Source organism: Mustelus asterias, chromosome 1, assembly GCF_964213995.1.
Source record: "Mustelus asterias chromosome 1, sMusAst1.hap1.1, whole genome shotgun sequence".
Taxonomy (NCBI): Eukaryota; Metazoa; Chordata; class Chondrichthyes; order Carcharhiniformes; family Triakidae; genus Mustelus; species Mustelus asterias.
This window is the reverse complement of record NC_135801.1, coordinates 150,970,075-150,997,037: the sequence shown is the minus strand read 5'-3', so window position 1 is coordinate 150,997,037 and position 26,963 is coordinate 150,970,075. Positions and strand designations below refer to the sequence as shown.

At 44.0% G+C, this 26,963-nt stretch overlaps 1 protein-coding gene across 1 annotated transcript in view; it reads right to left on the bottom strand.

Annotated features, from left to right (window-relative positions):
- Positions 1 to 26,963, bottom strand: part of LOC144511619 (AT-rich interactive domain-containing protein 3A-like) — a 468,398-nt gene that overhangs the window by 165,097 nt on the left and 276,338 nt on the right. The gene's annotated exons all lie outside the window — the stretch shown is intronic.

Sequence of the window (26,963 nt, the reverse complement as noted above, 5' to 3'; positions counted from 1 at the left end):
CTTCCCAATCCCACAATGTCACATTCACAGTTCAACTGCTGGTGCTGCACCTGCTGCTTGTTGTTGGTTTTCCCGTAGATGGATTAAGCATGCATTGCGTAAACAAGAGAAATGGAAACATCATTAATTTAACACTGTGCAGATAAGCCTCTCTGCAATCCCGCCAGGTAATTACTGATATTGCCACTAAACACTGAAGGAGTTTAATGACCTGTGTTCTTTAATTAGTTGATTACACAAGGTGCCCAATTAGATCACAAACTGTAAAACACTCATAGCTATGGATGGATTTAACACGCTTTGCATTTCCATTCACAGCTTCCAGTCTCACTCCAATTCTATGGAGCTGCAGTGCAAAGATGTGCGGGTTAGGTTGATTGGCCAGGCTGAATTGTCCCTTGGTGTCAGTGGGACGAGCAGGATAGGTGTGTGTGGTTGCAGGGATAGAGCCTGCGTGGGATTGTTGTCGGTGCAGGCTCGATGGGCCAAATAGCCTCCTTCGGCACTGCCGGGATTCTATGATTCTTTGCAGTCTCTCACCATTTAGTTTGAGAATTATTTCACAGTCGCTTGCTCAATTCTAAGATTCAAAGATAATTTTCAAGAACATATCTTTAAACAAACCTCTTGTTTTTTTCAAGTATTGAGACACAAGGAATGCAGGCAGCAATACATGTGGGATAAAGAGGAGCTGGATAAATATCTAATGGGTAATAGGATCAGAGTTTATTGGGATAGGGTAGAAACAGAAATGATGAAATGCTCTACGGGGCATGATGGAGGTTCCCGTTTCTGGGACTGGGAGATGGAATGTTGTCCGCGGAGGCAGAAGGTTGGGGTTGAATGGTGGAAATGTGAGGAAGGATGGATGAATGTTCCAGAGTTTTGCTTGATTTCCTTTTGGGAGCCAGGAAGAATTTATATAGAACCTGCTCAACAGAAGATTAAATGGTCGGGTAGAGTCTCTGATAGCACAGACTGTGAATGGTTGACCCCATACTTGATATTGTGTCCTTAGAACAATATCCCTGTTGCTGGTTTGCAATCTCCACTGGTAAATGGGCTGGTAAAATCCACAAATTTTACTGGCCACATGTGTGGTAAAATCCTACATTCTTAGATTGAGGACTATTGCCTCCTCTCAGTGCATTTGATGAAGCTGATTTGCTAAAGTTTTTAAAGTAATGTTTACTTATTGGTCACAAGTAGGCTTACATTCACAATGCAATGAAGTTACTGTGAAAATCTTTGAGTTGCCACACTCCGGCGCCTGTTCGGGTGCACTGAGGGAGAGTTTAGCATGGCCAATTCACCTAACCAGCACGTCTTTTGGACTGTGGGAGGAAACCAGAGCATTCGAAGGAAACCCACGCAGACACATGGAGACTCCGCATAGTTACCCAAGCCGGGAATCAAGCCCAGGTCTCTGGCGCTGTGAGGCAGCAGTGCTAACCACTGTGCCACCGTGCTGCCCTAATCTGACATAAATGTTAGTCTGACATCAATGTAGTAAAGTTTAAAGTTTATTTAATAGTGTCACAAGTAAGCTTACATTAACACTGCAATGAAGTTACTGTGAAAATAGCAATTGGACGCCAGGAATGATAGGTGAAGATGAGAAACAAGGGAGGAAGAAAAATTTGAAAGGAACATGCTGGGAGTTTCCTCAGTTTCTGTTTTTATTTCAGATCTGAAATAAAGCACCCGTGGTATTTCACTCAACTTTCATTAAAGAGAACCTATTTTGTACTTGACAGCCTGTTTTTATTAGACATTTTCGTCTTCAATGCTCCGGGACAGAAAATGTGGGTGGAGCACAGACATTCCATTATGCACTCGGGGGCATTAAAGTCTGAAGTGAGATCTCGCCAAAGTGAATTGCATTGCTTTGTATAAATGTGTGAACAAACAGCTACATATGACACCAGGTCTGCAGCTTCATTAAAGCAAAACCAGTGGACACCATACAGTGTTCACTACAACAGGTACAAGTTCACTGTTAGGACTTTCAGGATAATATATGTACTATGTTCAGTGACACTGAAACAATTTCACTTCTTGTCCCCGCACATTTCTCTTTTGTAATGCTTTCAATTCCAAAAGGGCTACAGGGAGAGTGGATGAAAGTTTGCAGTATGCCAGGCAATGGCTCTCCAACCTTCTCCAAACTTTATTATCCCAACTGCTGGGTTACACCATCATAAACAATGTGGCTCTGCGATTCTACTGTCATGATACGGGACCCAGCCAATGCACGGATGTTACTTCCCCATGAATCGAACTACAGAAACACCACATGTAAAAGCACTTTAAAAGGAGGCACATAGTTGAAACCAGTCATTCTCCTGGGAGGGACAAATACTCGAGGTTGTAAATTTTCATTTTCACCTCCTGGTAATAATCAAACCCTTTAAAGAATCTGCCTGACTTCCATTTCCATTAATTTCAATGGAACAGAAACAAAGCAGCTTCCAAAGCATTATTCGATCCACTTCGCTGGATTACAGCTCAGGCACTGGAGATGAACGTTTACTCCCCAGTGGGTTATTCACCACAGGGCGCAACAACCTCCTACACAGTTATTTTTAAATAGTAAAAATATAAGACAGAAATAATGAACACATGTTAAAAATAACTTGCATATACAATTGTGTTTAAATAATAAAACAGACTCCTGCTTTACAATGTTCCCATCATAAACTCAAGCAAAACATTGTGAAGTTAAATATGGGAGTTTTATTGTACATCTCCTCCAGCTGTTGCCTTTAACAGGAAGCTTCACATCAGACCCTAAATGACAGAGCGTGAGGTTTCACATGGCAGAGGAAACTCTAACTAGCTGGACATGGGAAGCACTGACATTTCCTCCAGGCGTCAACTATTTAAAGTGTGTTTTTTTTTAAATCAAATTATTGTATTTCAAGAAGAATAACAAGACCAACACTTATACATTGCCAGACAGAGTGGCATTTAAATAAAGAAAGATGGCAAGAAAGCAAACAGATCAAATGGATAAAAAAAAGTGTCACCCCTTTGGCAGCAATGAATTCAGAATGACAAAGCTAGGTTGTTAGGTTTTACATATGAATTAGAAGCAGGAATAGGCCATTTGGCCCTCAAGTCTGCTTCAATAAGACCATGGGCGGGATTCTCCGATCTGGTTCATGCCCACCCTGCTGCAAGTGAAAACGGAGAATTTGGCATTCCAGCCAAAACTCCATTCACTTTCAGTGGTGCCGGGGAATACCAGCCCCAAATGTGGATGGAGATTTTTGGCCCATGGCTGATCTGATTGTGGTCTCAACTCTACTTTCCTTCTTACCCGGGGAACGGCGCGAGGCAGATTGAAATATTCAGTAGCTCATTTCAATATGTTTAGCGAGCTCCGGACTGTATTGTCTGGGCTCATTTGGCTTTCCGGCCACACCGGTGGAGGTCCATATCAGTGGAGATCACAGCTCGTCCCAGCAATGGGGACCTGAGGTGATGGCCTCACTGGTGGGACCAGGGACAGCCGACCTCCCGGTATACTGGGAGATTGGTTGCATGCGTGATGGCCCTCTGAGCACTCTGCTGCCAGCCTCTCTGGCGGGTTTAGATTCTGCTCCCCCCCTCCCCTTGCCACTGGCGTGAATCTCCTGACGGCCTCTACAGTGCACAGAGTGCCGTAAATAACCGAGACTCAGCTCACTGAAAAAACAGGTGGGGAAACCTCCCCTATTCCTGCCTGTTCGACATTTAGAATTATTTTGCAAAACTCGCCCCCATGAATTGGACATTGCAGTCTCAATCTAGAGCTTCATAGATGCCCAAAAATCACACTATGTTGCTGAAAAAAGCGATATGTCGAAGCTTTTTGTCTTGCACTCATCACAACACTAGGCAAGAATACCAATATAAGGGGAAAACAACAATTTATACTGTCGAGAAGAGAGTGCTGATTGGTTGACAAGTGGGCTCTGATTGGGAGAGGCATTGCCATGGAAAATGCATCAGTTGATGATGTGATGGCGACTGAAAATCAACTCCAATGTTCTTACTAATCAGAGTGCTTTCCCCTCCCCCCCCACAAGGGGCACCAATCTCTCCTGGTCCTGGTAAGTGAGGACCAGGTGCTGTGGACTCCGGCGTGGGGGGGCAGGGGGAATGGAGATAAGTACTTCCTCCAACTGTGCCCTTTGGCCCCTCTGCAGCTGCCAGCCTCTGACTGAGGGGGTCAAGCCTGCATGTTTGCTGGCGTAACCTGAACATTTCATTGTGGCGGGAGGTTGCCCCTCTCTGGTGAACAGTGGGGTTGGGGGGAGTGCTCCCCTTGTCTCCAATGTCCGTGGGTGCAGAGGGGGGCCTGGCACTGTGCTCTGAGATCGGGGAATCCTTTAAATGGATACCCCGATCTCTGTGAAGACAGGCTTGCCGGCGTGTTTCACGTTGGGGAATTTTTTGCAACCAAAGAGTATTTGAATCCTACCTGGTTAGCACTGCCAGCGTCAGTGAGAAACACACATTCAACACTCCGGTTTTTCCACTGACGGCAGCATTTAGATTTATTTTTGGGAGAATCCCAGCCATATTATCCTCGCATTACAATTACAATCTCTGAGTTCTCTTGGTGTTGACTAAGTCTTCCAGAAAAGTCCTCTAACCTTTCACACTTCAGGCTTTCATAGTGCCATCAGGTACAATTTCATAATGGTGCAGTTCTGCTTGTGGTTGTCTTAAGATATCCAAATCCTGCTAAGCTGACTGCGTTGTAAAGAAGGAAAGAACAAACTCACATTTATATTGCATCTTTCTCACGACTTCCCTGTGTGCTTTATGTCGAATTACGTGGAATTTATAGCACAGATCCAAAAACTTTCTTAGAATCATAGAATGGTTACAGCACAAAAGGAAGCCATTTGGCCCATTGCTGTGCTGTCCCTCTTACAGGCCTCTGACCCTCTTACTCAGTATAGTTTTGATTTCCATATCACAGAACAATCCACCAGTTTAGCCCCCAGTCCATCCCTATATCCTGACAAATGTTTGGAACTAGCCTGATATCCAGGTAAATCAGGACATTGAACAAAAAAAAACCCTTTTCCAAAAAAGGCAATGCATTTGTTGAGATCTAAAAAATAACTCTGTGTAGCACGTTATTTTGTCCACATCTTCCAAAGTCAATAGCCCACTGGGGTAAACTTTCATCTCCACAGGCCGGGCTGTAATCTAACAAAGCCACTTGATTTTTGATCCATTGAAAGTCAGGCGGATTCATTAAAGCCAAAAGAGAAAATGCTGGAAAATCTCAGCAGGTCTGGCAGCATCTGTAAGGAGAGAAAAGAGCTGACGTTTCGAGTCCAGACAACCCTTTGTCAAAGCTGGGGGAACTTTGACAAAGGATCATCCGGACTTGAAACATCAGCTCTTTTCTCTCCTTACAGATGCTGCCAGACCTGCTGAGATTTTCCAGAGTTTTCTCTTTTGGTTTCAGATTCCAGCATCCGCAGTAATTTGCTTTTATCCAGGATTCATTAAAGGATTGGGTTATTATCAGGAGCTGAAACTGAAAATGTACAACCTCGAATGGAGGGCATTTGGATCCAGATATTACAATGGGCTTTGTTTTGTGTTTTCGCTTCCAAATGTCCCAACCAATAGCTATATCAGACACATCATATATAGTTATCATCAAAGTTGTATGAAGCTGGCTTTGCATACAGTAGAAAATAATAAATTATTCATAACTTTGGGGCTAAAGTCATAACCATAATTTACTCTTTATGTAGCTGCTTTTATAGTTTTCCTCACTACCCACAGAAGTTATCCACTTTATCTTATTCTCCGCAGAGGTTCCAATCAGACAACCTCCATTCAAAGGCTCCGGATCGAATTCATTGATTAAAAAAGTACAGTCTAATAAATCTCCCTGAAAACAGTAACCAGACTCAAGCAATTATTTAAATAACTGTTTGCTCAATGTAAAAAAAAAATGCCAATCAGACAGATATCTGAATAAATCACCCAATATGTTTGTGTTTGAATTTAATGGCTCAATTTCTCCCTCGTGCAAACTGCTTGGACACCACAGCTATCATGAGTGAAACTTTTTTTTAACTCTTTAATGACTGTGACAAAATTAATGAAGCCGGAAGCTTAACTTTAAACAGAGATGCTTCTTTTTGTCACAGTGTAAAAAAGCAATGACTAACTTTTATAAAATCTTAGCCTAGAAATTCTTGTCGTGACCTCTGTCCAGTATTTCAGTAAAGGGGTTGACTGACTTCAAATAGAAAGGGTTCACTTCATTTATTCATGGTACATTGGAGTTACCCATCTCTAGTTGCCCTCGAGAAGTTGGTGGTAAGTCACTTTCTGAGCTGCATCAGTCTGCATGTTGTTAATACACCCACTGCGCTGTTACAGAAAGATCAAGACATAGCAATATATCCTATCTATGTCAGACTAGGGCAGCACGGTGGCACAGTGGTTAGCACTGCTAACGTTCGGATTCAAGCTGATTTTACATATGGAAATTCGTGCTAATGAATGGTAATTAGGTTCACGCCCTCTCTGGACGTGCACCTGACTGCATCTGCTGGGGCGGACCAGGAACATCACAAACTCTTTGGTGCCCGGCACAAATCCCGTTCCAGGGCTCCCACAGAATTTTCCTGAATTAGCGGGATCTGCGCCGGGGACAGCACAGTCGGAAAACTGCCCTTTGTCTTTGCCTTTTGTGATTTTTAATATTTTTGCAGCCAGGAATGTGACATTTTTGCGTATTTTTATGCCTTTTTGAGGAAGAATGCACAGAAAACTTTAAAAATTATTATTTTTTGCAATTTTCTCTAGCAGGAAAACAAACCCATTTTTGTCTCTAATTAGTATATAAGTTTTTGCACTTCAGAGAAAAGTATTTTCCAGATAGGAATTCTGCAGGTTATATATACATAGTTCTGTTGTAATGATGCTGTTGTTGCATGACCAACAAGCATAAGGGGCTATGGATGTTGTCAGCATTTAAGCAATACTTCTATAATATATCGGCGGCACGATAGCGCAGTGGTTAGCACTGCTGTTTCACAGCGCCAGGGACCCAGATTCAATTCCTGGCTTGGGTCACTGTCTGTGTGGACTTTGCACGTTCTCCCCATGTCTGCATGGGTTTCCTCCGGGTGCACCGGTTTCCTCCCACGTTCTGAAAGACGTGCTGGTTAGGTGCATTGACCCAAACAGGCGCCGGAGTGTGGCGACTAGGGGAATTTCATAGTAACTTCATTGCAGTGTTAATGTAAGCCTTACTTGTGACTAATAAACAAACTTTAAACTTTACTTTACTTTCTCCCACAGTTTGTGCTGTAGTTTTTCTATGTTTCTATTTATAGCTAGGCCTAGAAGGTAGGGGTATGTTCGGCACAACTTGTGGGGCCGAAGGACCTGTTTGTGCTGTAGTTTTTCTATGTTTCTAACATACTTCAGCAAATAGCCAACCTACTTGCAGTCCAATGCCATCCTGTAACTAGTTACGAAGTGGTATAAATAATTGAGATGTATAGTGAATTCCAGTACAGGTAATGAAGGGATGTGTTTCCTTTGATCCAGCTAATTGAGCGACGAAGTCTCTCCCAATACAGGTAATCAATGGGTGTGTCGCCTCTAGTGCAGGTAACTGAGGGATATTATTTCCCTCATTATTGATAAACCAGGGGTACAATGTCCCTTAGTGCAGATAACTGAGTTACTGTTTGTCTCAGAGCAGATAATCAAGAAAGGCATCCTCTTTCAGCGCAGGTAGGAAAAAACTATTGTCTTCCATTGTGCAGACAACTTTCTATCTTAGCCTTACCTGTGACAATGTGGGACAAAACAAATTGATTCTTCTCTTTTCAGCATCATGTACTTAATTTGTTGTTGACTTCTCAGTTGGCTGCAAAGTCTCTAGTGGTCAGGAAGCTGACAACCTCCTTTACTTCAGAGTTGTCCGAACTAAGGCCCAAGGATTACATCTGATCCATTCTGACCCATGAAGATGAGCCAACTTAATTTGTTTCACACAATGTGGGCATTGCAGGCCAGACCAGCCCATCCCTAATTGCCTGTGAGAAGGTAGTGGCGAGCTGCCCCTGTAACACAAAATGTTCTCTCTGCCAGCCAACACCCTGAGATGGACCCCACCTGTGGACTGTACAGATCCCACTCTTTAGGCTTCTCATTTTCTTATATTGGCTGACTGTCCCCAACCCTCTTTCCACTATCCCCAAGATGATAGCCCCCTTCCAGTTCACTCCTTGAAGCCCCCCCATCCCACCCTCTGTCCTTTCTCAGATTCCGCTTCCACTCCTTGATGCTCCTGACCCCATACAATGCCCTCCCTCGCCCCTGACTCACCCTTGTTGGTCCTGAGCCTCCATGCAAGCTAAAATTCTCCTGCTCCCCTCCCATGTGCAGCAGAGTTCAACAAGAAAAGCCATTGACCTCAGAGACATAAACGCAAGGCTAACAGCTGAACGCCATTTTAAACAAGCACAGACCAGGTGCCATTGGATCCTCATATGCCAATAACTTTGTAACTCATAACTTTGTCATGAAGCACATCATTAAAAAGAGTTTTAATATAATGCGTGTACATGGCATTCAAATATATTACAAATAAGAACCCAACACTGGTTACAAGCAAATTACTGCGGATGCTGGAATCTGAAACCAAAAGAGAAAATGCTGGAAAATCTCAGCAGGTCTGGCAGCATCTGTAAGAAGAGAAAAGAGCTGATATTTTGAGTCCAGACGACAAAGGGCCAGACATGCTGAGATTTTCCAGCATGTTCTCTTTTGGAACCCAACACTGGGGCCGTGAGGCCCAACCCATGAACTGAGTTCATCTCTAAATTCAAGATCACCATCAAGAAAGAAAAATTTCAGCTCCCATCTAATTTACTCACCCCCATCTGCAATGTTTCCCATTCTTGCATGCCCCCTTGCCTTTCGATTTTTTGGCTGGTATACAAAGAACAAAAAAAAGTACAGCACAGGAACAGACCTTTCGCCCTCCGAGCGCTTGCCAATCATGATGCCCTAACTAAACTAAAAAAAAACTTCTGCTCTTACTTGGTCCCTATCCCTCTATTTCCTCCCTATTCATGTTCGCTTCCAGATGCCTCTTAAATGTTGTGAATGTGCCTGCTTCCACCACCTCCTCTGGCCGCACGTTCCAGGCACCCAGCACTCTCTGCATGAAAACCTTCCCTAGCACATCTCCCTTAAACTTTCACCCTCTCACCTTGAATCTGTGCCCCCTTGTATCACATTCTAATTTCTAGTGTGAATTATAATCTTGGTACCTTCTACCACTCTCAGTCCCAGAGTTATAATTACATGCTTCAGTCGATGAAAAAGCAACATTCATGGCTTGTTTTTACACAAATACTTTCATTCCTTATATGGCTATTGTAGAACAATCTGAATACTGAAGCCAAGGACAGCTGTTTAATCCTCTTGCCCATGAACCGCATCAAATAACTCATGTTTCCTTGGTGACCACACTTCCACCAAATGAAGACACCAGAGACAAGAGCCCTAAACTACAGCAATAAAACGTACTCACAACCATGGCAACAATCAAATAAAAACCACCCCAAACTTATCATAAACTACTTGCTACCAAAATTATCCTTTGCCATACATATTGGTGAAGCCATGTATTTTCTAACACTGTTTGATCAGCACACATCGTATTATCTTCAGTTTTGTTATTTTCAAAAAATAATTCTACACAGTTAAATTATTTCTGACGCCAACTGTATCCATAGTCTTGAGTCACCCACATTTCCTATTTCCCATTTCAATTTTTATTTTTTTAAAAGATCATCAGTCTATCAGCAAATGTTTATACATTTCTACTGTACCAAAGGCAAAAAGAAGTCTAACATTTCCAGTTAGTTAAATCCCTCAGTTAAGGTAAACTCTCAAGTTAATCTGATTCCTCAGTTCCTATAATCTCTCAATGTGATCTACCAGTTAATCTATTCTCTCGTGGAATGTGAATGTTGCTGGCAAAACCCTTGAAATGAGTGGTTCACCAGGCTATTCCAGAGGGCAGTTCAGAGTCAACCACATTGCTGTGGGTCTGGAGTCACATGTAAGCCAGACCAAGTGAGGATATCAGATTTCCTTCCCCAAAGGATATGGGTGAACCAGATGGGTTTTCATAATAATCAATGATGGCTCCATGGTCAGCGTTACAAAGTCTAGCTTTCAATTCCAGATTTATTGGTTAATGTGAAAGCTCTAATAAAGTGATCGCACGGAAAGCGTGAACGCTGAGGTAATGTGATCTCTCAGTCAATGTGACCTCTGAGTTATTGTGACTCAACTCTTGTAGAGTTGCACAGCATAGAAGAAAGCTATTTGATCATTACACCCGGCCTGATTTCTGAAAAAGCTATCTACACAGTCTAATTCGGGCGCTTCAGTTAGTGGGGAGGTAAGTGCCAAGCGTCCGACAGCTCTTTGCGGATCAGTTGGGTGGGGGAGGGGGTGGGGGCAACGGCTCTCTGCTTGAGATTGGTGGGAGCATTCACGTTTTCCGTGAGATCACTTTATTACAACTTTCACATTAACCAATAAATCTGGAATTGAAAGCTAGACTTTGTAACCTGACCATGAAACCATCATTGATTATTATGAAAACCCATTTGGTTCACCCATATCCTTTGGGGAAGGAAATCTGCTATCCTCACTTGGTCTAGCCTACATGTGACTCCAGACCCTCAGCAATACTGCGGGGGGATAGGTTGGTCCGCTGCCACTCTGCTTGAGATCAATGGAGGGGAAGGAGGGTCCGCAGCCACTCTGCCTGAGATCAGTGGGGGGGGGGGGGGGGGAGGGGGGAGAGGGGCCCGCGATCGGTCTGGGTGGTGGGGTGTTGGGGGGATAAGGGGGTCAGCAATGTTGTGAGGGGTAGGGCAATGTCTGTGGGGGCCAGGGGGAGGTGTTATCCGGTCTGGGAAGGATGTGGCGGGGAGCAGCATTCTATAATTTTTTTTCTGCAAATGCGCAGTTGGAGGCACCGATCGGAGCTGCGGGGTTTTGGGTGCGTTAAGCCCCGCCCACAGGTTTCTGTTGGAATCACTGATACTGCTGCCGGCAGAGTGCCTATGGGGGCGCCAGAGAATGGGTCTAAAAGCCGGATCTGAAACAGTCCCAGATTCAACTCCGTCCAGCACTTAGAATCAAAATGGTAAAATAGGACGCATTGTTTTGTATTTCAACCTTCACCATGTCTTGAGATGCTTTCCAAAAGTAAGGCAACCAAAACCAAACATAATATTCTTTGGGGTTACAGGGTATAAGACAGGGGGCTGTAGGACTGGTGGGGAATGCTCTTTCGGAGTTGGTGCAGTCTTGATGCACTGTAGGGATTCTATAGTTGTGTTCCTCTAGTCCTTTCACATCATGCACTTCCTTTGCCTAATTTTTAAAAAATTATTCATGCATGAGACATGGGTGTCGCTTGCTGGTCAGCATTTATTGCCCATCCCTAGTTGCCCTTGAACTGAATGGCTTACTAGGCCATTTCAGAGGGCAGTTGAGAATCAACCACATTGCTGTGGCTCTGGAGTCACATGTAGGCCAGATCAGGTAAGGACAGCAGATTTCCTTTCCTAAAGAACATTAGTGAATCAGCTGGGTTTTTCCAACAATCGACAATCGATCAATAGATTCTTAATTCCAGATATTTTTTATTGAATCCAAATTCCACCATCTGCCATGACGGGATTCGAACCTGGGTCCCCAGAATATTAGCTGAGTTTCTGGATTAATAATCTAGCGATAATACCATTGGGCCATCACCTCCCCTAGTTGCAGCCATCCTTCAACTGGTTGGACCCCGAGCTCTGGAATTTGATCCCTAAATCTGGCAGCTTTTACCAACCATCTTAAAACCTATCTTTTTGACCAAGTGTCCTAACTCCTCCTTCTTTGACTCGATGTTAATGGCTGTATGATTATGTTCCTCCTCAACACCTTAAGGTGATTCACTGCATCAATGGCACTATACACGTGGAGCACACTCCTCTGGAGATGAGAAGAGCAAATTTTGGGGTAAAGTCTCAAATCCTAGTGAGCAAATAACTGTGCCGAAGGTATTGCTAACTTTGCATCTGCAGCTGTCCTTAGACTTCAAAATTGCTGTGAGCCAGCTGCTGAAACCCCTGTAAGTAGCTGTGTGCTTAAGATGCAGTTAATATGCAATTAAAGCTTGAAATTTTAAGGAAATATTCTCAGTTGTGAAGAACAAGTAACTCTACATGCCATCCATTTGCCTGCTGCAATGCCAGTGTGAAAAGAGCCATAAATTCAGTAGCTTGTGATGTTTACAGAAGAGTTTGGCTGTTCTACTCAAACTATAAAACCACTTTCAGTTCTGGGGTCATTACATAACGTAATTATACTCATATTGGATCGAGTCCAGTAACACTGGAAGTTGGCCAGTATACACAGCTATTAGAACTGTAAGCAGTCAGAAAGTCAATAAATCACTATTAATGATAACAATTTTGATTGGTTTTCACACATAATGGTGCAACAACAAAAAAATTGCTGGTGTCATTCATTTTGTGGTGTTGTTCCCGTTCCTGTTCAAGAACATCCTGTATCTGTCAGATGTGCCTCAGCTTTTGCAAGGTGTGCATTCTTTTCAAGGCTCTACCTGAAGAACTGCATCTTGAGTCTTCTATCATTCCTGAAGTGTGTTGTATGCTGTGTTCAACACTTACTATACAAAGAGACAGGATCACTTTCATTGTCTCAGATAACCTTTGCAAGCATTTCTTTAGCTTGGCTGCAATTAGAATTGTGGAATCCACACATGCAGTAGGAGGCCATTCGGTCTATCCACTCTGCACTGACTTTCCAAAGAGCATCATACCCAGCCACCACCCCCCACCCCTGCTCTATCCCGATTACCCATTTACCATAGCTAGTCCACCTAACCTGCACATCTTGGGACACTAAGGGGCAAGTTAGCATGGCTAATTCACCTAATTTACATATATTTGGACTGTGGGAGGAAACCAATGCACTGAGAGGAAACCCACACAGACATGGGGAGAACGTACAAACATCCCCATCTAACCTTTCAATTGACATAAAATGTCTCACGCATTCTTTGAAGATGAGCAGAGAGTCCTCATGGTGAGCCCAGAGGTGCACTCCTTTTCCTATCAGCCTAAAAGGAATTCTCACAGACGATACCTCCAGGTCACTCTATATTGCCCCTCACCAGTTTGGCCCCTGAATTTCTGAAGTTAGAAGTGCATTGCAGTGCTGGTGATATAACTGGGTTGCAACATCAACTTGTTACGTGGGTCACACTGACAACCGAACGCTGTCCTGCTGAAAAGAGCAGAGGGCAGGAATGAGCACCAGACCACTAGGCCAAACTTCCCCCCGCCCCCCCAATCCCACCTCCACAAAAAACCTGCAACTGCTCTTGGGGAGGAAAAAGCTTCAATGATTTTTTTATATAAATGCTATGCTTCTTGTACTTTCAGTACTGCAGATTATAAGTGACTCAGACCAACAAACTTAAGTTATACATTTTCTTGTTTATTCCTGAATTACACATTAACGTTTGCAGTATAAAATGAATGCTTAAATCTTCTCAATGTGTTGTCACAGAAAGGACGCAGGCTTGGAGGGCCAAAGGGCCTATCCCTGTGCTGTACTTTTCTTTGTTCTTAGCACTGTTACTTCGACCAGTTCCAGGATAAAATTATGAACTTTGTAGTTGGTGCACTGCTCAAAGTGAGCTCCAAGTAACAGCTGGCACCAGCTCATGAAGAAATTAAATAACATGTTCCAGTATGTTTACAAAAGTAGGAGCCACTGATGAAAGAACACCACACATATCCAGCAAGAGATATATTAAACAACACTGGACCCGACTATTGTGTGTTAGCAGCTAGCGTGATTAACATTGGACAGATGCAAAGGATCCTTCCTTCCTTAGGTCTAAGTATGGGATCTTGTTTGTTTGAATAATTCATTAAGTTAGGGCCCTAATCCTGGGTTATCAGGTGCACATGGAAATCATCGATTGTGACACCAAACTGATACAAAGACAATTATTAGAATTCTATAAGTTAATAAGCTCCTGTTACAAATAAAATCTGAAATGCAATTTAATGAGCAAACAAGGGCAGCTTCTGTCTCTGTGTTTTACCTCAACATCATAGTTGATGCTGTGACAGTAACAGCTGCCTTTTATGTGCTTCACTCCTGTTCTGCTGTGTTTGTGGGTTCCATTTTCTCTCCGGCGGTGGGGGTTTTGGATAAGGCAACAGGACCTTGGGATTGTTTTCTGATTCCAAGCCTGCACCGGGGGGGGGGGGGGGGGGGGGGGGAAGGGGGGGGGGTGGAGGATGGGGAGGGTAATCAGTCACATTGGGATCTTCATGGAGGCACACCCTTAATTGGCATGGAGACAGGTTCCCTGCCAATTAAGGGTATTGGGTGGGCTCTCAAAGAACAGATGAGCCACAGCTTGCAATGGATGGTAAGTCAGAAGGCACTTTAACACAGTGGCACCAACCTTTTTTGAAATTTCAAGCAACCAAATAGTTCCTGCAACCAGGCCAAACACTGTGCGGGCAGAATCCCTTGACAGGAAGCCTGTAGCAGCTTTCACAAACAGCTACGGATGGAGAGCCTCGAGTCCTCCAGTGGCGCTGCCCATTACCTCACCCACACCTCCATGCTGGCCTGACCCCGGGTGCTTACTTCTGGACAATTAAACAGCCGCTGCTGGATCAGGAAACTGGAGGTAAACTGAAATATTCCAGTTGACCTCATTTAATTGCAGTTAACAAGGTTTTTGTTGAGCCTCATTGGCTGTCCAACTTGCTAGGGACCAAAGTTGAGGCCTACTCCTGCTCCTATGTTCCTACATCTTCTAGGGTATTTAACTTTTAGATAAGACAAGTAACATGAAAAAGGAGAGATGGCCCTGATAATAAAGATAGCAGAGAGCAAGGATCTCAGTGCAGATAAACAAGAAATGGAATCCAGAGAATCCATAGAATCCCTACAGTGCAGAAGGAAGCCATTCGGCCCATTGAGTCTGCACCGGCCACAATCCCACCCAGGCCTTATTCCCGTAATCCCACACATTTACCCTGCTAATCCCCTGACACTAGGGTCAATTTAGCATGGCCAATCAACCTAACCCGCACCTCTTTAGAGTGAAGGAGGAAGTTGGAGCACCCAGCCGATTAATGGGAACACCACCAGCAGGAAGTTCGCCTCCAAGCCACCCACCATCCCGACTTGGAAATATATTGCTATTCCTTTACTGTCACTGGGTCAAAATCCTGGAATTCTCTCCCTAACAGCAATGTGGGTGTGCCTACACCTCATGGACTGCAGCAGTTCAAGAAGGTAGGTCAACAGGACCTTCTCAAGGGCAACTACCATCAAAACCGTCAGACTTTTGAATGGACCTACCTCACACTCAGTTGATCTTTCTCTACACCCTAGCTATGACTGTAACACTACATTCTGCACTCTCTTCTTTCCTTCTCTATGAATGGTATGCTTTGTCTGTATAGCGCGCAATAAACAATACTTTTCATCGTATACTAATACATGTGACAATGATAAATCAAAAAAACTAGGGGGTGGATAATAATTGCTGGCCTAGCTGGCGACGCCCACTTCCCATAAATGAAGAAAGTAAAAGCTGGGGTCCAAGAACTGATCCTTTTGGTACCTCACAAGTCAGGATCTGCCAACCTGAAAATGACCAGTTCATTCCTAATCTCTGGTTTCTTTCCATTATGTGGAGATGCCAGCGTTGGACTGGGGTAAACACAGTAAGAAGTCTCACAACACCAGGTTAAAGTCCAACAGGGGTTTATTTGGTAGCAAAAGCCACCTTTTGCTACCAAATAAACCTGTTGGACTTTAACCTGGTGTTCTTTCCATTAACCAATTCTTAGTCCATTCCAGTATTTTGTCCCCAATCACATGTGCTTGAATTTTGTTTACTAGCTTCTTGAGTGGGACCTTTTCGAAAGCCTCCTGAAAATCTAAATGCGCCACATCCATTGGTTTTCTCCTGTCTATTCTGGTAGTTACATCCTCAAAAATCTCCAACAGGTTTTTCAAATGTGATTTCCCTTTCATAAATCCATGTTGACTCTGTCCAGTCCTACTATTATTTTCTAAGTGTCCTGTTATCATATCCTTTCTTATAGATTCCAGCATTTTTCCTACTACTGATGTCAGTCTAACAGGTCTGTCGTTCCTCATTTTCTCTCTCTCCTTTCTGAAATAGTGGATTATGTTTGTTACTTCCGATCTGCAGGAAACGTTCCAGTATCTATAGAATTTGAAAGGTGACTACCGGCACATCCATGATCTCTACAGCCACTTCTTCAGCACTCTGGAATGTAGATCATCAGGTCTTGGGGATTTATGACCTTTCAGACCCATTAATTTCTCCAGTACTACTTTTTTACGAATACTAACTTATTTCAGTTACTCATTCTCGCTGGTCCCTTGGTACTCTAGCACTCCTCGAAGGTATTTTTTCTCTCTTCCTCTGTAAAGACAGAGACAAAGGCCAGGATGTTTGGGCCCCGGAGTGGGGGATCCTGCTGTGACAGATGCAGAAAGCCAACCAAAAGTCCACTGACTTTGGCAAAACCGGAAAATCCTGCCAGCAGGTGGAGCCGGAAAATCCCGCCCAAAGGATTTGTTTGGTTTTCCTGCCACTTCGAGGGTGTTGGCTATGAGGAGAGGTTGAATAAACTAAGATTTTTTTCACTGGAAAGACAGAGGCTGAGGAAAGAACTGAAAGAGGCTAAAAAATATGAGAGGCATAGATAGGGGGGATAGCCAGAGGCTTTTTCTCAGGGTGGAAATGTCAATTACAAAATGGCACAGGTTCAAGGGGAGAGGGGGAAGTTTAAGGGAGATGTGCAGTGGAAGTTTTTCATGCAAAGAGGGGTGGGTGCCTGGAACGCGTTGTCAGAGGATATGGTGGAAGCAGGCACATTAGCAACATTCAAGAGGCATCTGGATGGGCTCGTGAATAGGGAGGAAATAGAGGGATACGGACCGAGTCAGGGCAGAAAGTTTTTTTTTAGTTAGGAGATCATGATCGGCACAGGCATAGCAGGCCGAAGGGCCTGTTCTTGTGCTGTATTGTTCTTTGTTCCTTATTCCCCATTATAAATTTTCCTGTCTCTGCCTGCAGTGTTTAAGTTTAAGTTTATTTATTTGTGTCACAAGTAGCCTTACATTAACACTGCAATGAACTTACTGTGAAAATTCCCGAGTCGGCACACTAGGGGGTTTTGCTTTCAGGCTCCAGGGCAGGGTGTCGATTGGGCGGGGAGGGGGGGGGGTTACTTATTCAAAGGCACTCAGTGCCTGATCGAGTGACCCCACATTTCGAAGGGGATGGCTGCTGAGAGCCAACTCCTTGCTCTTGCTGCTGACTCCCGTTCCTCGTGACCCCACCCCATCACTCAACTGTGGCCTGGGATCCAGCAATGATACTAGGACGAGGGTGGCTGTCTTCCAGCAGCAGCCACTATCTCCCCAGTGGCACTGCTGTTCAATACAGCTGTCGACCTCTGACTAGCTGGCAGGCTGGGACCTCTGCTCCTGGGATCTTTGATACTGGGGAATAATCTGCTGCTAATGCCTGAGAGTTTTAATTCAACAGGCTTCTAGGGAACATGGTACACTCGCTAGCTCTCCAACCAGTGCTGATAAGACCCCTATGGTCTGCAAGGGATTCCGGCCAGTGCTACTGTTTTGGAATCTGTGTGTTAGCTTTTGCTAATTTTCCCAGTCAGCAAGAACACATTGGTACAAGAGAATGACTTGTGCCAGTAAAAACCCAACCAAGTAGCAACGGTATTAACTTTAGGCTGCAATCTACTTTGAACCTGAGACTGACATTTGCAATCACCAGAAAAAAAAGGGGAGCTTCATTCCATTCATCTGGCCTGAGTTCTGGAACAATTGCATGGCATATTCTCTAAACCATTTAACTCTCTTGTAGTCTGAACTTAACCCAGATTGATCTCTATTTGATCAGTTGACAAGGTTCCAAGTAAAATGAATTGGGGGCAATCTCAAGTCAACCCAAGCCAGTATGTCTCCACTCTATTTGCAAGCTAACTCCGAGCCAACAATAGTAAATACTGGAATTCCTGCCCATTCCTATTCACTGGTGATTACGAAATTCCACCCGAAAGTGACAAGAATTCCAGGCAGTTCCACACACCTACCCTAATAAAGAGGCACAAATACAGAAGTCAATTCCTCTGTATATATTCTACAGAACAGTCCGCAGTATTTGTAATTGAAAGCTAGAAGAAATGTTTCTTGATAAATACGGTGATAACTCAATTTTTAGATTTGACATTCTGGTCCCTAATTGCCCTTGAGAAGGTCATGGTGCACTCACTGCCTTCGTGTACCACTGCAGTCTATGTGGCATAGGTGCACCCACTCTACTGGAGGGGGGGAGTTTGGCAAACCTGCTAGATTTCTTTTAACTCTTGAGGTACCATAGCCAAATCCTACTCCAGACTTTTCCTGAGAACTGGGGAATCAAAGCTACTACCCTAGTTTGTTAACATGGCTGAATACTGTACTGGGAGATGCATTTAGTAACAGAGCCTTTGAAAGAGGACGTCAAAGATATCGAGTAAGTCATATGTGCAAAAGTGACAACAGATCAATCTGTAATTTGAAAAATGTGTAATTTTCTTTCACACGTTGACCATACAGACATCCTTGTGAGTCTATTTATTTTCCAGAGTAGAAATTACAAGACTGTACTGTTGTCATGTAACTTGGCTGGACACCAATATAGACTGGAAATCCAATTTTGGGTACTTTGGGACCCAAGTCCTGCTCCTCAGGCTTACCTCCAGTAAAGCTCCATGGCATATTGTTTACATAAATTACATTATGGCAAAATGCGATCACTGAATAAACACTCATTATACATGCAGCAAACTCTGCTCATTGCTATTTTAAGTGAACCACTGACCCATAGGTTAATGTTCCTGTTAAACTGGTAGAGAGGCATTTGATATAAGTTCCATTAAGCACTCGTATGATAACATTACTCACTGCAATTTCCAGGCTATTATTTTTACAGACACAAAAGCAATACATGCCACCATGGGGGAGGCAATCAATGGGAATAAATCCTGCATGTTCATTTGGCTAAGCAGTGTCTTCAGAGGCTTCAACCTTGTTCCAGATCTCTCCAGTGAATAAAGCCTACAGCTATTCTTCATGGCTGTGACCATTTCCTTCAGTTAAATTATTAAATACCTCAGTTTAAATATTGCAGGAGGGCAAAGATGCATCAAACAGCAAATTTAGTATTCCAGTGTTTGTATTTAATATTTTTTGCGTGAGTCCATAAGGCAGAACCAATTAACTTCATCTATTTAACGTGATTTTATTAATGCTGTCTTTCATGTTGAACTGCCTCCTGAAAGGGAAGTTCTTCTCCATTTACCTATTATATGCATACCATGGATATATCTACACTTTCCTTACCGGATTATTGTAAAATATTTACTATTGAGTCTCAACGTTACTTTTTTGAATAAAGGATCAAGGGAGTAGTGTGGACTGGGATGAATTATAAACAGTAGTTAGGTATCACCAAGGGCTACATTTCACCGGGGTGGTGAGGGGTTTGTGTTGCTCGCGCCCCCATTGCAAGGGTTGGCCAGCAGTTGATTCAGCTAAAACAAGCTTGTTGTGCAGTCATAACATGCTGCCAGTGAGCTAAACAAAAAGTTGGGACTTCCGCCAAAGTGGGAGACAAATTCTGGGCTCTTAGGATGGAAAGGGATGCGGCAAACTGGGAAGGAGGATAAAATGGGTGGAAGGGCAGGATTTGGAGTTTTGGTGGTGAGAAATAAAGGGGTGGGGGGGGGGGGGGGCGGGGGCGTTGGCAGCATTGAATCACCTTGCGTGAAAGTTGCCCCCAGTGGGCATAGGGAAACCTTCCACGGGGCATACCCCAACCTTCCTTCCCAACTTTTAAGCAGTTTTCTTTAAAAATGGCCCACCCAATCCTGCATTAAGCAGTTATTTCAATGTCAGTGGTGGGAAGCTGTTATAAACAATAATCGAGGTGAGAATTAACAGCTCTTTAGACAAGCAGACATACGACCATACGAATTAGGAGCAGGAAGAGACCATTTGGCCCCTCAAGCCAGCTCTGCTGTTCAATAAGATCAAGGCTGATTGGAATGTGGCCTCAACTCCACATTCTATCCACTCCAATTGCTGTTGACTCTCTTGTTAGTCAAAAATCTATTTAACTCAGCCTTCAGAACATTCACTGGCCCTGCCTTCATGGCTCCCTGCAAAAGCAAGTTTCCAGAGAAATGGATATTTTCATCTTTGTCTTAATTGGGAGACCCCTTATTTTTAAACTCTGTGCCCTAGCTCAAGTCTCTCCCAGAAGGGGAAACATCCTTTCACATCAGGTACCAGTTGAGTGAATCTTCGCTGACTTGCTTCTAAAGCATTTATACGCTTCCTTAAATAAGGAGACTAAAACTGTACACTGTGCTCTAGTTGTGGTCTCACCAGTGCCGTGTAAAATTGTAGCAAAACATCCCTACTTTTATATTCCATTTTGCTTGCAATAAGCAACATTCCATTTGCCTTCCTAATCACTTGCTGCACCTGCATACTAACTTTTCCTGATTTATATACTTGGAAGCCCAAATCCCTCTGTACTGCACAATTCTGCAATCTCTCTCCATTTAAATAATATGATGCTTTTCTATTCTTCCTCCCAAAGCGGACTAGTTCACATTTTTCCATACTACACTCCATCTTCCAAATTTTTGGCCACTCACTTAACTTATATATATCCTCCCGCCATTTCCTTATTTCCCATTATTAATTCTCTATTTTTACTCGAGCAGACCAATGCTCACTTTACTTACTATTTTCCTTTTTAAATACCTGTAGAAACTCTTACTACCTATTTTTATATTTCTAGCTAGCTTTCTCTCATATGCTCATTTCCCTCTCATATGCTCATTTCCCTCTTCTGACTAATCTTTTGGCTATTCTTTGTTGCTCTTTATATTCTGTCCTATCTTCTGACCTGCCACTATTCTTTCAATTTGATATAATTGTAACTTCTTTAGTCAACTGCGCATGGTGGGTCTTCACCTTTGCATCTTTCTTTCTTACTGGAATGTACCTTTTCTGAGTATTCTGGCATAGACGTGGTCTCACCAATGCCTATCTCCTTAAGTATCTGCGGACCTATCTCTTACCCGCTCTGCCTTTATGCCTCATAATTGCACTTGTTTAAGTTTAAAACACAAATCTTTGATCCACTCCTGTCTCTCTCTCTCAAACTGAATGTGAAATCCAATAAAATTATTATCACCACCTTGGAGCGCCTTCATGATGAGGTCATTAATTAATCCTGGCTGATTGACATTATTAGATCTAATATAGCTTGTTGTCTGGTTTGTACTAATAATGGAGAGCCAACATTGGTTTGTTTTGGGTAAATAGTGTTTCATGAAATTGATTGAGTTTTTTTGACGAGGGAACAGAGAGATGCAAGAGAGCAGTGCGTGAGGGATATGGTGCACATGGACTTTCCAAAGGCATTTGATAAAGTACCACATACTAGACTTGTTAGCAGAATTAAACAACATGGGATACAAAATCAGCTAAAGGGATAGAAAACAAAGTATTGTGGTGAATGACTTTTTTAGGACTGGAGGAGGGTCTACAATGGAATCTTTCAGAGTTCAGTCATCAGATTGCAATTGTTTTTGATAGACAATAATGACTTTGGACTTTGGAGTGAAGATGTTACAAAACTCAGAACAAAACACTGAGAAAATAGTGATCAACTTCAAGAGGTCAAAGGCAGGTTGGGAAAATGGACAGATGAGACAGAGTAGCACAGTAGTTAGCACTGCTGCCTCACAGCGCGAGGGACCCAGGTTTGATTCCCAGCTTGCGTCACTGTGCGGAGCTTGCACATTCTCCCTGTGTCTGCGTGGGTTTCCTCTGGGTGCTCCGGTTTCCTCCCACAGTCTGAAAGACCTGCTGGTTAAGTGCGTTGGCCATGCTAAATTCTCCCTCAGTGTACCTGAACAGGCGCCGGAGTGTGGCGCCGAGGGGATTTTCACAGTAACTTCATTGCAGTGTTAATGCAAGCCTATTTGTGACTAATAAATAAACTTTACTTTCGATGATTACTGGGTGAAATTAAATGCTGAAAGGTGTGAGGTGTTAGATTTCAATAGGAATAATGCAGAGAGAAACACATGCTAAGTGGTACAAGTGGTTGCAAGAACAGTGAGGCTTGAGGATATTTGTTCATACTAATTTTATGGCGAAGGACAGATTAAAAAGGCAGCCAATTAAACATAAGGAATGCATGGCACCTCAAAAAAAGGAATAGAGTACAAAAAGTCAAGAAATTATGCTAAATCTATACAAGACACTAGTTCAGCCTCAACTACAGTACTGTATCCAACTCTGAGTACTTAACTTTAGGGAAAGTTTGAAGGCTTTGGAGAGCTTGTAAAAGAGATTCATTAGAACGAGATGGGGAATACACCAATTGACTGTCAAAACTGGGATTATTTTCCTAGGTTTCAGCCAAGTGGCTCACTTGGTAGCACAAGTACATCTGAATCAGGAGGTTCTAGGTTAAATTCCCACTGCAGGGCCTGAACACATAAATCAAGGCTGTGTCCCAGTACAGTACTGAGGGAGCTTACCCAAAAATGGTGCAAATCAGATCGCAATTTCCCACACTTTGGGACTGTAATGGGCTTTTCACTGATTCTGAAAGGGGTGGAGCCTAAACACATCTGGTCTCCATTTGTGGAGACCAGTTGTGATTCTCACTGGGTTCCTGCTGTGCCTGAGGGTTGGAAAATCCCAGGAACAGGGAAGGTCCAGCCTGAACAGACTCAGCATATTTAAATACTCATTTAAATATGTTGACTTGGTGCAGTGGGTGGGAAAATACCAACAAGTTTTCACCCTGGCGTGGAAGGTGCTAAACCATTCACCCGTGATTCTCTGGCCCCGTTCTGCTCTAACACATTCTGTGCTGGGCGTGATGCAGCTGGAAAATGGCAGCCATGATCTGTCGTTGCTTTTTGTGGGAGCTTGCTGTGCACAAGTTGGCCGTTATGCTTCCCGCATTTTCATGGTGATTACAATTCCAAAGCATTTCATTGGCTTTAACGTACTTTGCGATGTCCTGTGGTTGCAAAACGTGCAGTGTCAATGCACGCCTCCTTCAGTCGGATGGAATGCAGAAACCACTCAGTCAGACCAGAAAGAAATGAAGTTCAATTTAGAGTTTTTACTTATTAGTCACAAGTAAGGCTTACATTAACATTGCAATGAAGTTACTGTAAAGTTCACCTAGTCGCCACACTCTGGCACCTGTTCGGGTCAATGCATCTAACCTGCACATCTTTCAGACTGTGGGAGGAAACCGGAGCACCCAGAGGAGACCCATGCAGACACGGGGAGAACGAGCAAACTCCACACAGACAGTGACCCAAGCTGGGAATCGAACCCAGGTCCCTGGCGCTGTGAGGCAGCAGTGCTAACCACTGTGCCACGTTATTTTCTGAAATTTACACTGGATATCACAACTGCTTCTGGTGGTGCCCATCAAACTGCTGTGCCTGCAGCCCCAGTGCAAAGGCTGAAAGTGGCACTCAGTGCAAAGTTGTAATGGGGGTCATTAATATGCTGCTTTTCTATCTGAGCAAGTGGCAATAGCCTTTTAACTAAAAGCAACATTTTCATGATAATATGGAATGGTGATTTGTACGCTAACATTTGAGAAATTCCTCGGGCTGTTGGTTCCCAATTAACACCATGTCACCTCAATGCACCATTGTGCCTGCTGTGCTGCAGCGTACAGTCATTAGCAGACAAACAGCAACCCCTGTCACAATGCAGCTCACTGTTATAATTATTCACCTAGGGTAGGTCCTTCAAAAATCCCTCTAGGCTTTTAATTGCACAGCTTAGTGCATTAAGTCTCTGTGGGCTGTTGCAGAGTGTTCAGATGTCCATTCTCTGTGAGACACAATGCCCTGTAGGTTAACTCTGCTCTGTATGAAATGTCTCATTGCAATTGCAATCATTTGCTTGGTTCAGCCACACACAGCTTTCCCATTAACAAGCTGTAAAAGCAACAGTACCAATACATAACCTTGAAACTCAGCACATATCACTCATCAAAAACTATTACATAGTTTGAAGAGTTCTTAACAATAGAGGTGAGTAAAATGGGCAATATCAGCTCAGTTATCCGAATACATCTCTCTTGATTTTCATTTCAATTTAAGTCAACATATCGATCCAATATTACCCACCTAACACTATTGCCTATAGTGAAAATAACTCCCATAGACTTGCGCTGAAATAATATCTTTTCATGTCTCTAGGCTCTGTTGAAACCCAGGAAAATGACAACCACTTTCCATATCTTGGGAGTCTTCGCTCAACAGAAGCAGGCATGGATGACAAAATCCACCACTATTTTCATTGTGCCGGCTCAAGCATAGGGCCAACTTTGGGGGTGACACAGTGGCACAGTGGTTAGCACTGCTGCCTCACAGCGCCAAGGACCCGGGTTCGATTCCTGGCTTGGGTCACTGTCTGTGCAGAGTCTGCACATTCTTCCTGTGTCTGCGTGGGTTTCCTCTGGGTGCTTCGGTTTCCTCCCACAGTCTTAAAGATGTGCTGGTTAGGTGCTTTGATCCGAAAGTCACCAGACTGTCTGGTGACTAGGGGAATTTCACAGTAACTTCATTGCAGCATTAATGTAAGCCTTACTTGTGACTAATAAATAAACTTTAACTGAAGGTAAAACTATTTGAGGACCAGGATCTGAAACCCAGGACTAAGATAATAGTCTATACTGGGCAGCAACGATCTCCATACTCCTACATGCTTCCAAAATGCAGTTGAGATACCAAAGGCACCTCAATGCAGTGGAGAAATACTGGTCAGAATTTTACCAGCCCCTCGGAGATCATAGAAATCATGGAAATCCTACAGTGCAGAGAGAGGCCATTTGGTCCATTGAGTCTGCACTGACAACAATCCCATCTAGGCTCTATCCCTGTAACCCCACATATTTACCCCTAATCCCTCTAACCTACACATCCCAGGACACTAAGGGGCAATTTAGCATGGCCAATGCACCTAACCCACACATCTTTGGACTGTGGGAGGAAACCGGAGCATCCAGAGGAAAGCCACACAGACACGGGGAGAATGTGCAAACTCCACACAGACGGTGACCCAAGCCGGGAATCGAACCCAGGTCCCTGGAGCTGTGAGGCAGAAGTGCTAACCACTGTGCTACCGTGCTGCCCCTAAATGATGGGTTGGGAAGTGCAGGGAATGGGTCAGATCAGCTACAAAAGCCCTCAGGCCATCGGGGCATTTCACCAACAGCGGGGCCACATGTGGAGAGGCTATTCACTCCGAGGTGGCAGACAATCCATTTACATGATGCAATGTCCCTTTCAGGGTCATTTTATATTGCTGTTGGCATTTTGCAAACCCTCCCCCACCCAGCCACATGGAGAGGCCACCAAGCTGAATGGAGGAGGCATCCGAACAGCAGCTCAGCGGGGATGGTTAGATGGAACAAAGAAGGGGCCTCAAGCAGAGAAGGGCAGCAGCTGCAACCCCAGAACAGCCTCCCCTCAGACACTCGTCCCATTAAATTATTTTGTTTACTTGGTTGCCGAGCTACCGAGATCTCCAGCATTCCTCAACAGTGACGTATCTCTCCCGGTAGTACTGCTGAAACCTCAGTGCTGTTGGCCCTGCGATTGGGCTGAGGCTTCAGGAGACTGCCTGCCATCCTTAATTGGCTGCTGGGGCAACATTAGGAGGCCTCCTTTGGTAAAATTTGAAAAAGGAGCCCTACTGCTGACCTGTGGGAACTCAGGACCTACTTTTTACCCCAAAACCTGGAGCCAAATCAACTCATAAAATTCAGGGTAGTGCCTTTGTCTACCTCTGCCTGCTTGGTCTTTCTGTCCGTCCTCTGCAGCACCTTGTGCAGCAGCAGGGTACATGTCCGTGTCCAGCTGCCCCCTCCTACTCCTCCTCCTTCTCTCTTCCTCGCTGCAGGAGCCTCCTACAGAATGAATAATTCCCATGGGGAATAGCAATCTAAATGTCCAATGCTGGAGTGCACAAACTTGATTGTACCTCTTCCTGTAAGTCCCCTTCTCTGAGAAAATGTCCTCATGCAAGCTGAAAACTCTGAACACAGTTAGACCACTATGAAATTTTCCCACCTCCAGCATCAGAGTCTTCTGTTGAATGCAATCAGGATGCTGCTTTGACCCTTCACATCTGCCTTTGCAACTCTCCCTGTAAAAAATTTGTTGGTAGGATAGACAGTCTAATGTTATCAGACGCTCCCAGGCCAATATTCCTAGCACCTAGAGCCAGCTTTGTTGGGTGGGTCACGTTGTCCGTGTACTCAACGCCAGGCTCTCGAGACAAATGTTCTACTCCAGATTTTGTTGTAGCAACAGATAGAGACATGGGCTGAAATTTTACCAGCCTGCCCGCCACAGGATCGGAGCGGGTGAGGGGTGGGCAATGGGAATGTCCGTCGACCTTGGGCGAGATTTTACATTTTCGGGACGAGCAACGTCGTGAAATCCTGCCCATGTTCTTAAAGCATTCTTGAAGATCCAACATTCCTGTAGGTTTGTGGGAATGCCTGGCCTGCAACCACCGAAAATGGAGGAGCATTTGAGGAGTCACCGAGCACCTCGAGGCACTTCGACAGGAGCGTATGGAAACCAAATGCAGGAAGCAGAAAGGGTGAACAGTCCCCCAAGGTATTCATTTACCCATCCCTTCACATGACTGGA